The sequence below is a fragment of the Hydra viridissima genome, unplaced genomic scaffold (genome assembly GCF_058129835.1).
Source record: "Hydra viridissima isolate aposymbiotic clone 2 unplaced genomic scaffold, HvirCarnegie_v1 scaffold_11, whole genome shotgun sequence".
Classification (NCBI taxonomy): domain Eukaryota; kingdom Metazoa; phylum Cnidaria; class Hydrozoa; order Anthoathecata; family Hydridae; genus Hydra; species Hydra viridissima.
In genome coordinates, this window is record NW_028324310.1 from 16,056,931 (window position 1) to 16,072,468 (window position 15,538).

General features: G+C 26.7%; 1 long non-coding RNA gene across 3 annotated transcripts; it reads left to right on the top strand.

Moving 5' to 3' along the window:
- The first annotated feature begins 11,829 nt into the window (after nucleotides 1-11,829).
- On the top strand, nucleotides 11,830-14,957 carry LOC149882447 (uncharacterized). Of its 3 annotated transcripts, none has more exons than XR_016445189.1 (6): nucleotides 11,830-11,947; nucleotides 12,061-12,164; nucleotides 12,267-12,352; nucleotides 12,733-12,767; nucleotides 12,969-13,023; nucleotides 14,446-14,744. It is a non-coding gene; the product is annotated as an uncharacterized LOC149882447 (long non-coding RNA). The 3 variants fall into 3 exon arrangements; XR_016445188.1 differs by lacking the exon at nucleotides 11,830-11,947 and adding an exon at nucleotides 14,833-14,957 and having other exon boundaries at nucleotides 12,025-12,164; nucleotides 14,446-14,679; XR_016445187.1 differs by lacking the exon at nucleotides 11,830-11,947 and having other exon boundaries at nucleotides 12,025-12,164.
- The last annotated feature ends 581 nt before the right edge of the window (nucleotides 14,958-15,538 follow it).

Sequence of the window (15,538 nt, forward strand, 5' to 3'; positions counted from 1 at the left end):
GAGTCAGGTAACAAACCCCTTCGGTTACTAACTCAACAATGATAACAACAAAGAGCATTTATATAACTTAGACTTTAGTAATTACCATTATTATATTTATAATAATTAAAATATATATTATAATAATTATAATAAACTTTATATTAAAATTTACTTTTGCTGTAGAATTTTATTCATATAAATCCAGAGGGAAAAAAAAACAATATTTTGACTGTGCTATGTTTTTATATTGTAAATAGCAAGCCAATTTTTTAGGAGAAACTCAGTGATTAAAATTTATAATTTTAGAGAAAACGACTTTCTCCAATTGAGGCAGCAAAGTACTATATATCATTAAAGGAAGATCCAAGTTATTTAAAAAGAGAATTTATTAACCAAACAAAAGGTCAGAAAACTTGTCAGAAAATATATTTCTACAAACTTTCTAATGTAAAAAAAAATAATATCAGAATGAAATATTACATAACAGATATCAAATATGGTTTTACTTGTATAGGTTTTGGAGTGTTTGCATGCAAAAGCTTAAAAAAAGGAGAATTCATAGTAGAATATAGGGGGGATTTCGTTTGCAAAAAGCACACTGGAAAATAAAGAAAAGTTATTCGAAGAAATAAATGCTGGCAGTTATGTTTATGACTTTTTACACAAAAATATTGAATACTGGTACTAAACTAAATTTTATTCTAAAATTCATCTAAATTTTATAATGTTTTCTTTATTTATATTGATATTCTTTTAAAACTTTTATTTAGCATTGATGCAACTCCATACAATGAATACTTAGAACGTTATGTTAATGACTCAATATACTTTGTAAATGCATACATGAAAAAGATTTTGCATTGGGATGTTCCTCATTTATGTTTATTTGCTTTGAAAGACATTTGTGTTGGTGATGAAGTTTTCTACTTTTATGGAGTTGATAATCTAAAGTGGCATGCTGAGCTTTTTTTTATTTTCTTCTCAAATTTTACCTACCTATTTTTATATTTTGCCAATTATTTGCATTCCCTGATGACTTACTTAAAATGTTACTAAAAAACCTTTTTTTAACTCAGGAATTTCAAATGAAAACAGAGCAAAAAAGAATATCAAAGGAAAAAAAACCTTTCAAAAATTTTATCCACACTTTATAAGATAATAACTGTGTGCACAACGATTTAATAATACCCAAATAAATTGTTTTATAATAAATAAACTTTGCTGCACCCTACCTCTAAAATCATTTTCACATTGTTAGAGCTATTCTTTTTTCAGGGCTATCATAAAATACACTTTTTTTCTTCACAAGGATGAATAATAACTTAAGTGAGAAAGATTTATTTTTGAGAACAATTTACTGAATTTTTTAATTCTAAAGTTAATTTTTGATTTTGAAGCATTATTTTCTTGTTACCTCAAAGTCAATTTTAAAAAACAAGATATTTTTGAAACTTTATTTATATTCATGAAATATTCACTCCTGTTACTAAAAAAGTATAATGAAAAAGTGTTTATTTTATATGAGAAAATTGATCATTTTCTTTTTATTGAAAAAAACAAACACTTAGATTGAAAAATTACAACGACCGAAAAATGGCATAGAACCAGTTGAGAAAAATGCACAGTTAGATAAAGACAAAGAAGTCAGAAGTGATGTACAGTTTAATAAAGTCACAAAATGGGCAGCTACAGATTGTGGTTAAAAAGACAATATTCAAGTAAATATTTCTAAAAAAAGACTAAATGATTATATAACAAACATACATAATATTATCATTTAAAAGTAAAATTTTTTTGGCAAAAAAAAACAAACTTCCTTCAAATGTTTTGCAACATACTTATAACAGATTCATTACTTTAATTATATTACTTCTTATATTTAATCTTAAAGGTTCATCTGATGTACTCTAACCCTAAAAATTTTCTTAATAAAGTAAGGATATTTTAAATATAGGGAGTAATATTTTTTATAACCTTGTATTTATAAGCAAACTCATCCTCATAATTAAAGTTCAAAAGATATTTGGCTAGATTTCTACTTTGATTCTGTTAATTCTATTTCTTTTACAATTGCTATTGCACTTTTTTCAACATTGGTTTTGGCGAGTGACTTTATCAATTATCAAAAAAAAAAAAAAAGAAACATTTTTTTATTTTATTTACAATAGATTTTTTCATCAATCACCCAAGATCATCAAAGTGAAAAAGTGTCTTTACCCCAAACCTTACAGGTATACTGCTTTTGTAAATAAATTCATGCTTTTTAATATTTAAAGATTGATTAAAACTGATTGATCATTTGAGAGGAAAAATATTCTGCATTTCAAACTTTAATGGAAATATTTTATGCGCAAAAAATGATATAGATTTTTAAAAATTTAATTTAAAGTCCTGTGATGAAGAAAGAATTGATACTCTATAAAATGAAAGCAAATCAAGATCAGATTCCAGTGAGGCATGTGAAGTTTTAACTTAAATTTACTACCACTTTGCATTTATGATATGATTTGATTTAAACAAAATGCTAATGAATTTTTAGGATGACATTGATTTTGAAGCTCTTAACTACAACTTAGTTTTAGAGGTAAATTTATTATTTTATTTGTTAAGCTGAAAACAATTTTAAATACGCAAAATGTTTTTAGTGTTATTTAATTTAATATTTTAAATGTTATTTGATTATGAATAACTTTTCCATGTTTAAAGTGATCAAAATCAAGTTAAGTTTATTGCTTTTTGATTTATTTTTGATTAATGTAGTAAATATCTTAATCACATTTTTTTGCAGATATCCGATATTAAAGATGCCAAAATAGCTTCAAGCACTTTTATGATAGATGACGTGACAGACAAATCTCAGGTAAAAATTAAGTTGACTTATAAAAAATATTTTAAATACTTAACATTTGAAAAACTAAGAAAAACACTGATTTTATACTAAACATATTAAATCTTTCTTAGCATTATACGAAATAAAGTCAAGAAAAACTATTAAAAAAGAAAACATCTCTTACTTCATACTATTGTTAAATATTCTAGGTAGGTCAAAATAGCCAACCAACATCGCCTGATGAAGAAATGCCTAAAAAAGTTAAGGTACCTTTTAAAAATACATTTTTTTTACACAATTTATAAATCAATCTGAATAAAAATAAATCCCAAAATTTTCATAAATTGAAATTTAAAATTCTAAATTTTAGAATGTAAGAAAAAAGAAACCACATCGATTTTGCATTTTTTGTAAAAAAAGTATACATCATACTTAACAAGACACATAAAGCTTATAGTCATCCAGAAGTTGAAGTTACATTATCAATTAAATCAAAAAAAGAAAGAGATGAAGCTTTTGGAATGTTTAAAAGAAAAGGGATTTTGAAAGTCAATGTAGCTGAAGCTGGAAAAGCGGAACCAAAATATGAAAGAGAACGCGAGGCTCCAAAATATAAGGAAATTAGTTATTGCAGTCAATGCCTTGTGTTTGTTTCAAAACGATTCTGGCACAATCATGTGAAGTCGTGTCAAAAACACCCATGTCAAAAAGTTCTTCCTGTTCCAGTGAGGCTTCTAAGATTACCTGAAGAAGCAAGATTAAGTGATGAATTTAAAAAAAACATTTTATCACATTTTCGAACCGACAAAATTGGTCAGATTTGCCTAAAAGACATAGCAATTCTTAAAATTGGTGCAGTCTTTTATGATAAAGAAAAGAGGAAACATGATAAATTTATGGAAGCAAGAAGCTCTGTCAGAAACGCTATGAGACAATTAGCACATCTTTACAACTTACTTTTACACTGCAAAAACTTACCAACACAAAGTAAAGATTCTAGTGGTATGTTTTTGCGCTCTATCTTCTTTGCCTTAAGAGAAGCAATAGATATTTTTACAAAAAAGGCAGATTCAAGGATCAAAGCTGGTTTAAAACAAAATTTATTTTATTTAATAAAACGTGCTGCAAAAGTTCTAAAAGCATTATATTTATCAGAAGCAAATGACAGTGATGCTACTGAAACTGACAAGTTTGTTAGTGTTTTAGAAATGTGGGATGACTTTATCTTTGGAGATGCCACTTACCAACTAAATAAAAACAAAAACGTAAAATACCGTAAACCATCTGAACTTCCAGTTGAGAAAGATGTCATTGCTTTTTGCAATTTTGTAATTGCAATTTTGTAATTAGTTTGACTCAGAATGTTTTGTTGAGCTTCGGGATTGCGCATGTGCAAGACTTTAATTGCTAAATGCTAGAAGAGGTATGGAATTACAATTACAACTTTTTTATACTATTTAACAAATTCTAAAATAATATCAGCTATTACGATCATATCATTTCAGGATGAACTACTTCCATATAACTTGCATAATCTTAGTTTGTTATAATTACAAATACAATTTTATCTAAGCTTAAGAAAAAAAAGTTAGAGCTTGTAACTGATGTTAATCTAATTTTAAATTGTGTTAATTTAGCAACATAATCTTGTGGTTTTTTACCATAAAAGATATTTTGTAAAACATAAAGGTTTTCAACTAATATTTGTGAGATTGACATAAAAGCTTGTTGTTCTCACAACCTTTGTGGCTTTAAAATCTGTTTACTTAATTTTTTATGTTATTTGTATACAAGACCTTTTTTTAAAATCTATGCCTACTTTTTAAGTGATAAAACTAGGTCAAGAATTATAACACATGATTAATAAATCAATAGTTTCTGCTAAAAAAAAAAAAAATAAATAAAAAAATAAAACAAGAATCCTCATAAAACAGTATTTGAGATTTTTCTTTGATTAAAATAAAATTGTTCTTCGAATAGAATATTAACAGATTTTAATAATACAAGTAATTAATTATATTGGCAAACTAAACAAACCTAGTAGATTAAACATATGAAATGGTAGATCATTATTATAAATATATGGCAAAAATATAAAGGCCAAGTATCAATAAATATCTTTTTTTTTTTTTACACTTTTATAATAATAATGATAAAAGTAATAGTAATAATAATAATAATAATTTTTCTTTTAGTGTATTTTATTTAATAATATTATTATAACTTTATATATTTTATTTAATAATATTATTTTTAATATTACTATTTATTATTCTTATTATTATCATTATTATTACTTTTATTATTACTATTATTATTACTATTTTATTATTAATATCATTATTATTATTATCATTACTATTATTATTATTATTATTATTATTATTATTATTATTATTATTATTATTATTATTATTATTATTATTATTATTATTATTATTATTATTATTATTATTATTATTATTATTATTATTATTATTATTATTATTATTATTATTATTATTATTATTATTATTATTATTATTATTATTATTATTATTATTATTATTATTATTATTATTATTATTATTATTATTATTATTATTATTATTATTATTATTATTATTATTATTATTATTATTATTATTATTATTATTATTATTATTATTATTATTATTATTATTATTATTATTATTATTATTACGAAATGGATTTTCATAAGACGTTGGTACCGCGTAATTATTGCGGTACCACTTTATTACAAATTGCTTCTTCTTTTTTCGGCGATTTAGGAATGAACAGTTTTCATTAATTTAGTTATATGTGGTTTTGTAAATATATCTATGTATAGTTACATAATTTCCTATTATTTTCGTTGTACAGCTACTATATACAATAGAAGAATGCGTGGAAATGATGCAGATTTTTTTTTCTTGTTTTATTTGCTAGTGTAATAGTGTTTAAATTAGTACATTATGACCATGACAAAACATGCCATAACTTTGTGACTGTACTAAAGAAAAAATTACTGAGCTCCAGCTTGGTATGTAAATTGTTTAAAGTGTTCCAGTTAATCAACTGCTATTTCTGCCTTGTTACTCAAAAGGTTTCAAAAAGAAAAATAATCAATAACTTGAATATCTAAAACTCCATCTACCATGCAAACATTTGCACATCTGCTATGCAAACATTTGCACTGTAACATTATCAGATATTGATGTTGTAGCTTTCAAGTCATCTGATTCTATGGATGAATAATGAGAGTGATCTTTAACTCCATTTGATGATAATTGTGATAAAATTTTTTTTATCAAATCATTCTGAGTTGAATGATTTTGCAAAAGGTGAATATTTTCCATTCTGCTTAATTTTAAGCTTTCAAACTGTAAGAGAAAAGACTGCTGAATTCTGACACTGCAATAGAGAAGCAGCACTGTGGAAGTAGTTCAATTTAGATGTTCAGCCTAATTATTGTAATGATTTTGAAGGGCTTCTCACTATTAAATATAGAGTTTTTATTGATTATTCTAAAAGAAGCTTGAACTTTTACTTCACAGTAGAAATATATACAATTCAATCATACAAGGACATTCTGTGAATTTGATAAATTATAATGAGTGTTCTAAAGAATTGGTAATACTGTATTCATGAAAAGGTTATTTGTGCTGAATATATGCTAATCATTTTTCTGCTGGATCAGAAAGGAGTTCACAGTTTGTTACAACAATATATGCTATAGAAGATATAACTTGGGACGTATTCAGGGGAAGAGGTGTGGAATTTCTTGGGGAATAGTAAAGCTGCTTTAAGCTGACTCAAGAGATGGATACTCATATGAACGTAAGCACTTGAATTTAGTAGAAGCACCCAAATTATTTGGAAAATCACTTAAGTGACTTAAGCATGAGAACTTTATGAGAGACACCCCAGAAGTTGTATATTCATGATCATTAAAGAAAAGTATTTTTATGCAGTTGTTATATCAGCATAATCAATGATATGCACATGATTTTATTATTTTCAAAAATTATTTACTTGCTAATTTACATTCACTATCACAACTTTATGATCAATGAATTGTTGAACTAAACTTCTGACCTAAATCCTATTAAGGAATTATGGAAACAACTTGATAATAAAGTAAGTTTGCATGTACATATGTATAACTGTTAGTAAAAAAAAAATCAACTTTTTTAGCAAAAATGCAATACTTTTTTTCCTCAAAAATCTGATGTGAAAGCCAAAAAACAGATAGCAGATTAGGTTCAGCAACCAAAGTTTAACTAAAATCCATTAGAATACTTTATGTCAGAAAATCGAAAAACAGCAGAATATGTTTTTAAATATTAATTAATAACAAAAATAACAGTAAAATTTTTACAACCTACAACCTACTTATACAACTTGATAGCATATTATTGTTCAAATATTATTTGCTGGACTTTAAATATCATCCACAATATCCTGTGCAAGTTTAATTGTTTAACACATACACTGTCCTCCAATATTAAGGGAACTCTAAAACAAAATGCTTTTCCAGGAAGCAAAAATGTTTAAAGCAATTATAAAACAGTTTTAACTTCAAAACTTTTATTAGAAATACTATTTGCTAATAAATGTGGAATATATTCTTCTTTTGTTCTTACGCTTGTGACTCTCTTGTAAATGTTTTTTTTGTATGAATAAAAAAACAGTATGAAAAAAGTAACATTTCAAAACAAAGAGAACTTTGATCGTTATACCGTTAAATTATAGAACAGTACTGCAATTTATTCATAAATTGTTCATTTCGAAACTGGATTTTAATTGAGGAAGACATAATAATTTTATAATTAGTTTTTATGTTACATTAAACACTTCAAATGTTATTTAGAAGCTCGCAGTAGGATTATAGCCGAAATACGACAGAATGGCATGTAATAAGTTTAACAGTGCTTTCAAACAAAAAATCACTGATAATTATAACGCTGGAACAACGCAAAGTGAATTATTTAAAAAGTGTAAAATGTCGATTTAGTTGATAAATATAAAACCAAAGGAATTGTTGAAAAAATTCCATTTTCAAGTGCCAGAGATACAATTAAAAAATCGGAACTTGATTTTCAGGGAATACTGTACGGCGATGTTTGCATGATTCATGGTTCTATAGCTTTCGTGTAGCAATTAAAATATTCATATTGGCGAAGAATTGAAAAATAATTTTGGAGTTTGCAAAGACGCACAGAAAATGGGCGGTAGAACAGTGGAGTCGAATATTACGGTCGGACGAGTCGAAGTTTAACCTGAAAGGTTAAGATAGTAACTAAAATGTGAGACCATATGGAAAACGATTTAAGTGTACACTATTAGAATTGTAAAACCTAGGTGTGGCAAAAGCCTGTTGGTTTGGGGTGCTTTAATGGATTCTCTGGATTAGGATCACTTTATTACATAGAAAGTAAAATGGACAAATACAGATACAATTTAATTCTTTAAAGTCACCGATTTTGGTGAACAATATAAATTATTCAAACTGTAACATGCAATCCTCATTGAACAAATTTTATCAAAAATAAGATGAATAGAGATAGTAATGCAAACAATATTTGTCAAACTGTGCGCCATCGTTCATTTTTACAAATAAGTCATCTGCCTCTAATCTCGTCGAAACCATTTCACTGGAAGTCACGATGCATAGGAATATGCTCTAAGACCTTGCAACCCATCCCCAGAAAATTTTTTTAGTGGGATGTGTTGCAAGGTCTTAGAAATTGTCGTTTAGATTCAAAAAATGAAAACGACAACTTTTTTTAGTGGGAGCTTGGGGAGAAACCACATATTTTAGGGGAGTGCCCAGGAATTTTGCTGTTCAAGATAGGCAACTAAGAGGCATGGGGCATACTCAAACTTCTAGTATGTTGATACTGGTATCGAATGAGGATGACTCGCAAAAAAATTAGGGTAATTGGAGCAAAATCAACACCGCCCCGACCCCTAACTGCCCCCTTCCTAGAACTACGTCTCCTTTAATCGTAAAATAACAACAATAATAATAATATTAAAAACTAAAGTTTCTTAATATTATTATTATTGTTGTTATTATTATTATTCAAAAGTTTTCTTTATGCTCATAATAGTGGTGCATCCATACCAATATTGTCCCATATACATAAAAGGTAGTTCAATTATTAAAAAAGTATATTGATTGAAAAGTTCTTTTTATAACATGCCATTAAGAAACTGCTTTTAAATTATGATGTTTTTACGTGCTAAGTTTAAGTAAAAATTATTTTGATTAGGTGTTATTTTATAATAAACATAAAGTGTCGCCAGCTCATTTTAATTTCCACCGTGCTTAAAAGCCACAATGGCTTCGTAACCTTATTCTATTACTATCCGCGTCAATTTAAGTCAACAATTCGTTGATTCTAATTTAAAAGCTAATAATTTTATTTAGTTGGTTTTCTTAGTCCAGCGCATATATCGTTGAACTAATTTCATGATTATCATTTAGTTGTATTTGTTTGTAATACTATTCAGTAATATCACTTATAAACTGAACTTGGGAGGATTGGTTTAGGGTAAAGTGAGCTTTTTTCAAAGTCATACTTTTCATATTATTCTTGTTTGATGATATAAAAATGATTGGTCACTTTAAAAAAAAGGTTTTCTAAGAAGATACATTTTAACGATAGCATCAGCTGTCCTGTTACTTTCCCCACTCTTCCACCCAGTCATTAGCCGTTACAACCATAAACATACATATTAGTCGTCTCACTTCATTATTTATCGCTATTTTTCTGCAAGTATTACTACTTTTAACATTTTTTAAAATTAGATTTAGTAAAAATGAATGTATTTGAAAAAAACATTTTGAAAAAGATTAAGGAAACCATGTATCAGACGATTGGTTTCCATAAGTATAAGATTTTTACACAATAAAACGCATCGTTATGTGACCTCATATTCTTTTTTTACGTCATTCGATTTTAACGTAATCAAAGCGAAGAAACCGTAAATGAAAATAATAAGTGGAAATAATGAGAAAAAAGAGAAAGTGGAAAACTTAACAAATATTTGATGGAATACCACGATCTTTTAACTTTTTAAAAGGGTTTAATAAAAGAAATCAATAGGCTAAGTTTGGAACGAAAATAATTAGTGGAAGTAACTATTTTATCAATCTTTAAAAAAATGAACCTTAAACCTTAAAATCAAACGAAAAATATATGTAATTGATGATATACTAAATTTATATTAACAGAAATTCTGTTTTACTGACAGATCCACCCGTTTACGGCAATTCCACTTATTATCAAGATACTTTTCCTAATAATAATAATAATAATAATAACAATAATAATAATAATAATAATAATAATAATAATAATAATAATAATAATAATAATAATAATAATAATAATAATAATAATAATAATAATAATAATAATTATAATAATAATGATAATAATAACAATAATAATAATAATAATAATAATAATAATAATAATAATAATAATAACAATAATAATAATAATAATAATAATAATAATGAAAATAATAACAAAAATAATAATAATAATAAGAAGAAGAAGAAGAAGAAGAAGAAGAAGAAGAATCTGGATTTTTGAAATTAAGAACGATTTGTTAAATGATGGGAACGATTTGTAAATTTATCGGAACGATTTGTAAATTCTGAAGAACGATTTGTGAACTATCGGAACGATTTGTAAAAATAAGGAACGAAATGTGAGCCGCAGGAACGAATTGACTGCGGAATAAGGAACGAAATGCTTCTGCAAGGAACGAAAAGCTTTTTCAGGGAACGATTTGCTATTCTTAAGGAATGTTCAACGTTTTCTTGTTCAACGGCCATTGAAATTTTCTGATAATGGCGGCCATTGAAATTTTCTGCTAATATATGATTCTGATGGTTTCAAAGAGGTTTATAATATAATTGGTATGAGGCTCATTTTAGTTTGTGATAATCATTATATCCCTAAGCTGTGTATACTTCTAAATAAATGATAAGTTAATTAAACACAAAAAGCCAATTATTTACTTATTTTGTTTCACATTAGCATTCTAATATATGTACAGATTTTTTTTTAACAAATTTAATTACTGTTTTATTTTTTGAAAATTATCTTGTTACAAGACAAAAATACCTTGCTTAACACTTTACTTTTATAATAATTTTCTAAGTTTTCGTATCCATTTCTTCCTTTTTTTTTTTTTTTTTAATTCTTCATATACGATGTACCATTATATTAATATGCATAAGTTATCTTTTTCAAAATAATGCTAAATGCACTTTTGCTTATTTGTTGGATATGGAATCTTTGCTGAAAACAATATTAGTGAGAACGATTTCTTATTTGAAAATATAGAAAGAGAAGTTGTTTCTCAAGTTCATGAAGAGTTGCATCATGAAGTTACCTGAAATAAGGAAAAGCTTGTTTCATTTTTTATTTAACTTTTCATGGCAAGAAATCAAGGTATTTATAAACTTTCATTATTGTTTAATTAATGGTTTTGTTAACTATGAGATATTTTGTTTAAGTTTAACTTTTATCTATTTCTTTTATTGATGTAATAATTCATGTTGCTTTTTTTTTTTTTTTTTTACTTTTATTTTTATTTTTGTTACCAATAGTTACTTAAAATCAAACTTTCTAGTCAGAGAGAAAAGTACATTATAATTTAGATAGGTAGAAAGTAGATAAAAAGCCATAGTATGGTGGAGGAAATAAAGCTTTTACTGAACAATTTTTTTAAATAGATATATATACTAATTGTCTTTCTTGATATTCTTGTTGATCACTTTTGGGGACTCTGGATTTTAAGGTGTAATACAAGCTCTAAAATTACATATAGTAACATTTTAATTTTACATTTTATGTATGTATGGTATGGTATGGTATGGTATGGTATGGTATGGTATGGTATGTATGTATGTATGTATGTATGTATGTATGTATGAATGCATGCATGCATGCATGCATGCATGTATGTATGTTTGTATATTGTATTTTTTTATTTTTAATTTTATAGACATGAATGTGTGTAATACAAAAGTATTGTAATACATATAATACAGTATGTTCATATTAGACAAATGCTGCTTGTTATAAAAATCAAAACATTTTATTTATTGGTATAGAATTCGTTGCATTGGTATAGTAATTTGTTTCTTTGCATTGATCCCACACAGTCTATAAATCTGGTTAGAATTGTTAATGATTCACCATAGCAGTTTGGAAATTGTAGGATGAAATTATTTGAACTAGATGGAACTCACCATTTATTCCTCATCGCAAAAAAGTTCATCTCTGCTTGGACTGAACTTCATTATGATTACAAAGACAGAAGTAATCTGCAGTGGATAGTAAAGGTATTTTTGTGTACTCGTTATTATTTTACTTGTGTACTTGTATGTTTTTGTGTGCTTGTTAACATATTACTTGTAATCCATAAACTCAGATACTTTTAAAAGGTGGTATGGCTTTGGTATTTCTATCTTTTGGAGAGCTATTTGAAACTGTGTACTTAGAAGAAGTTAAAGAAACACTTAATGGAAAGGTATTTTGTTTACAATTTTTATGACAAAGTTTTTTTCCTATACCAAAATTTTGATAGATTACTAACACTATACAAAGTAAGCTATTGCAGGATAGGTTTCCTGCAATAGATTAATTTGTATAATTATACATGCAGAAAATTTTTAAAATTTTTTCTGATAAAAAATGAGTTGTGTTCACATGTTTATTGTGTCAAGTTCACTTAAGTTATCACAACATTCAACCTTTTATTTAACTATTCCAATTTGTTTTTGCGATATAACCAGCATAGTTTTTTCTCAATAAATTGTTTCCATTTGTAAATAATTTACAAAAATTTTGTAAATGATAGATTGATTTTTTTGTTTCTGTATTTATAGGTTGTTTTTCTCTTCTATTTAGCTTTAAGAAAAAAAGAATTTTTGAATACATCATCTGTAAGTAACTTTTGAAACTTTGAAAATCAAAAAGTAAATTTTTAGTATTCAAATAAGCTTTGTTTTCTTTATTTTCAAAAACTTAGATAATTAATCAAAATTATTTTCTTTTGAAGTTTTTAATTTTACTATCCCATAAGTTTTAATATCCCATGAGATTTACTACTCTTAAAGTTTTACTACACCAAGCAAATTTTTTAGGTATTTGAATCCTTAATTCTTAAAGAAAATCTTCCTGTTACTGAAGCATCTAAAGGTAAAGTAATACTTTATTTTATAAAATTGCTTTTTGTAGATTGTATCTTAAATTGAAGTAAACCTTCAAACTGAAACTGTACTTCATTATAAGGTTTAAACTTGAAAGTTTAAAATAAACTTTATAAAGCACTTAGTAAGATTCTAAAGTATATTTAGGTATAAACAACTAATAAATGTTGCTAGTGATGTCTTTTGTAAGCAGGAGCATATTGCAGTAAAAATAATGTTGGATAAAAATTGTAGTAACAAGACATCATCAGTGGCAGGAAAAGAACTGAACTACTTGTTTTGCTTAATTAAGATAAGTCATTTAGCAACAATTGGTCGAAGTTAAAAAAATGATTAAATTGATTGAGTTTACTGTGCTTAAAAGTCAAATTTTAAAAAACCAAGATATTTACTGCTATTATTATGATTTAATTTGATTTTTCAAAATACTTTTATCAATGCTGATAAACCACTATGAAATGAGATGTTAATTAAATGTTAATTAAATGTTCCATTTAAAAGACGATTTTGTGAGGTCGAATTTTTCTTTTTTGCAGATCTTATCTACCTATCATTTCTTATTTTTTGTATATACTTTGCCAACATAAATAATATTGCTACAATATTGCTTATTTAATGTGTGTGATTTCATTTTATATATATAATATATTGCTCCTAGATATATGATATATTGCTCCCAAATATATATTGCTCCCAAATATATATATTGCTCCTAGATATTGAAAATGTTCATTATTTTAGGTGGGACTCTAAATTAAATAATGTAAATTCTCCATTTTTCAATGATGCTACAACATCCCAAGTTTCTCAAAAAGTTTAAACTTTTCTACATATTTTAATTGGAAAATATTCTCATGACATCCATTTTTACCTTTTCCAACTGATTGTTTTGGCTTGATACCAAACCTACAAATATGATTGCTCAATTGTTCAATGATGCTTATACTTGCCAATTGTCTCAGTGAGAATAAAATTTCCTGCACAAACAAGTTTAAAAACATTTTCATAAATTTTTGAATTATTTTTTGTGTGATAATAAGCCAACCAATATAATTACTCCTTTGTTTGATGATTCCCTTGTATCTCTAGTATCACATTGAGTGTTAACCTTTCCACATAAAAGTTTTAGAAATTAAAAAAATAGAAGTAATTAGAAAATATGAAAATATGTTTAGTGAAAATGTAAAAAGAATAAAGAGAATTTAAAAAAGAAAAAAATTAGGCTTGAAAACTTTAGAAATTAAAGTTTAGATGCAATATTAAATAAAAATATTTGATGTGAAAGTTCATTCAAAGTTTAAAAATGAAATATGTTTGAGAAATTTTCTTAGAATAAGAATTCAGAAATGAAGGTCATTTTAGGCTGGCAAGATCTGAATTCTCTTTTGAAACACTTAGTTTTTATATTTAGGGTGTAAATGGTGTGCAGCAAAAAAACCTATTTGTGGGATGATGACGATATAAAAGTCTTGCGATTAACTGGTTCCCTCCTAATATATGGTGATAAGTTATCAAGAATTACAACTGTTTTACCCAACACAAGTTTTATTACTAAGTTTTCATTTTCGCAAATTTGGACTAGAATTAACTATGAAAGACTTCGCAAATAATTTTAATTTGCTCGATGCTCTTGATAAAGCAAAAGGTTTGTATATAACCCTCTTCAGTTTTTTAATTTGAAATGAAAGTCCCATTTGGGTAGAAATAAAACGCTTTTTTTTTTAAATATACAAAAAATTTTCATAACTTTCCAAATCATAAAGCTTAGCAATTAACTACGTTAATTGTGTAACTCTAGGTGCGTAACTGTAAGGCTGCATAATCGTGCTTATTGCCGCTATCCTGTGCTTGAAAAGTTGAACTTACCAGTATTTAAATGAAGTGAAATGTTTTAAACTTATTTACTACAGGTTTTAAACAAAACTGATTTCATTGTACTTTCTAATCGACGTAAAGGTTAGGGTTAGGGTTAGGGTTAGGGTTAGGGTTAGGGTTAGGGTTAGGGTTAAAGGGCCCACGAGGGGCGTCCTTCAATTGTAAAATGACTTTAGACGCACGTGTCTAGTCGTCTCGTTGCATCGACCTAGAGGAGTTTTCTGATAGATCTTGCGCTTTGGGCTCAGTTAATCGGTCTGTATCCATTGTAAACACGGTGTCTGCCGTTAGAAAATCGTTAACCAGGCGTTTGTGAGCTTTAACAACCATCCCTTTGAGTTTAAAACGAACGTTTCTTCAAAAGCCACTCGAGATGGAGGTACTCACGGAGGTTTGTTACGGTAACAACCCTGTGGTTTGCCATCTTCTTTCTTTCCGCAGCGTCGCAAAAGCATCGGCCGGTCTCTTAGGTGACGAAAAAACGTCTGATCTCTCGACTGGAATGCTTAACGTACTAAGATTAGTAGAGTTAGTACTAAGAGTTGCATCTGGCCGCCGTAATTTTCTTCGATGATGTACTTGAAAATTTCGTGACGTCGTTTTCAAACCTCTAGGGTCGATTTTAACCT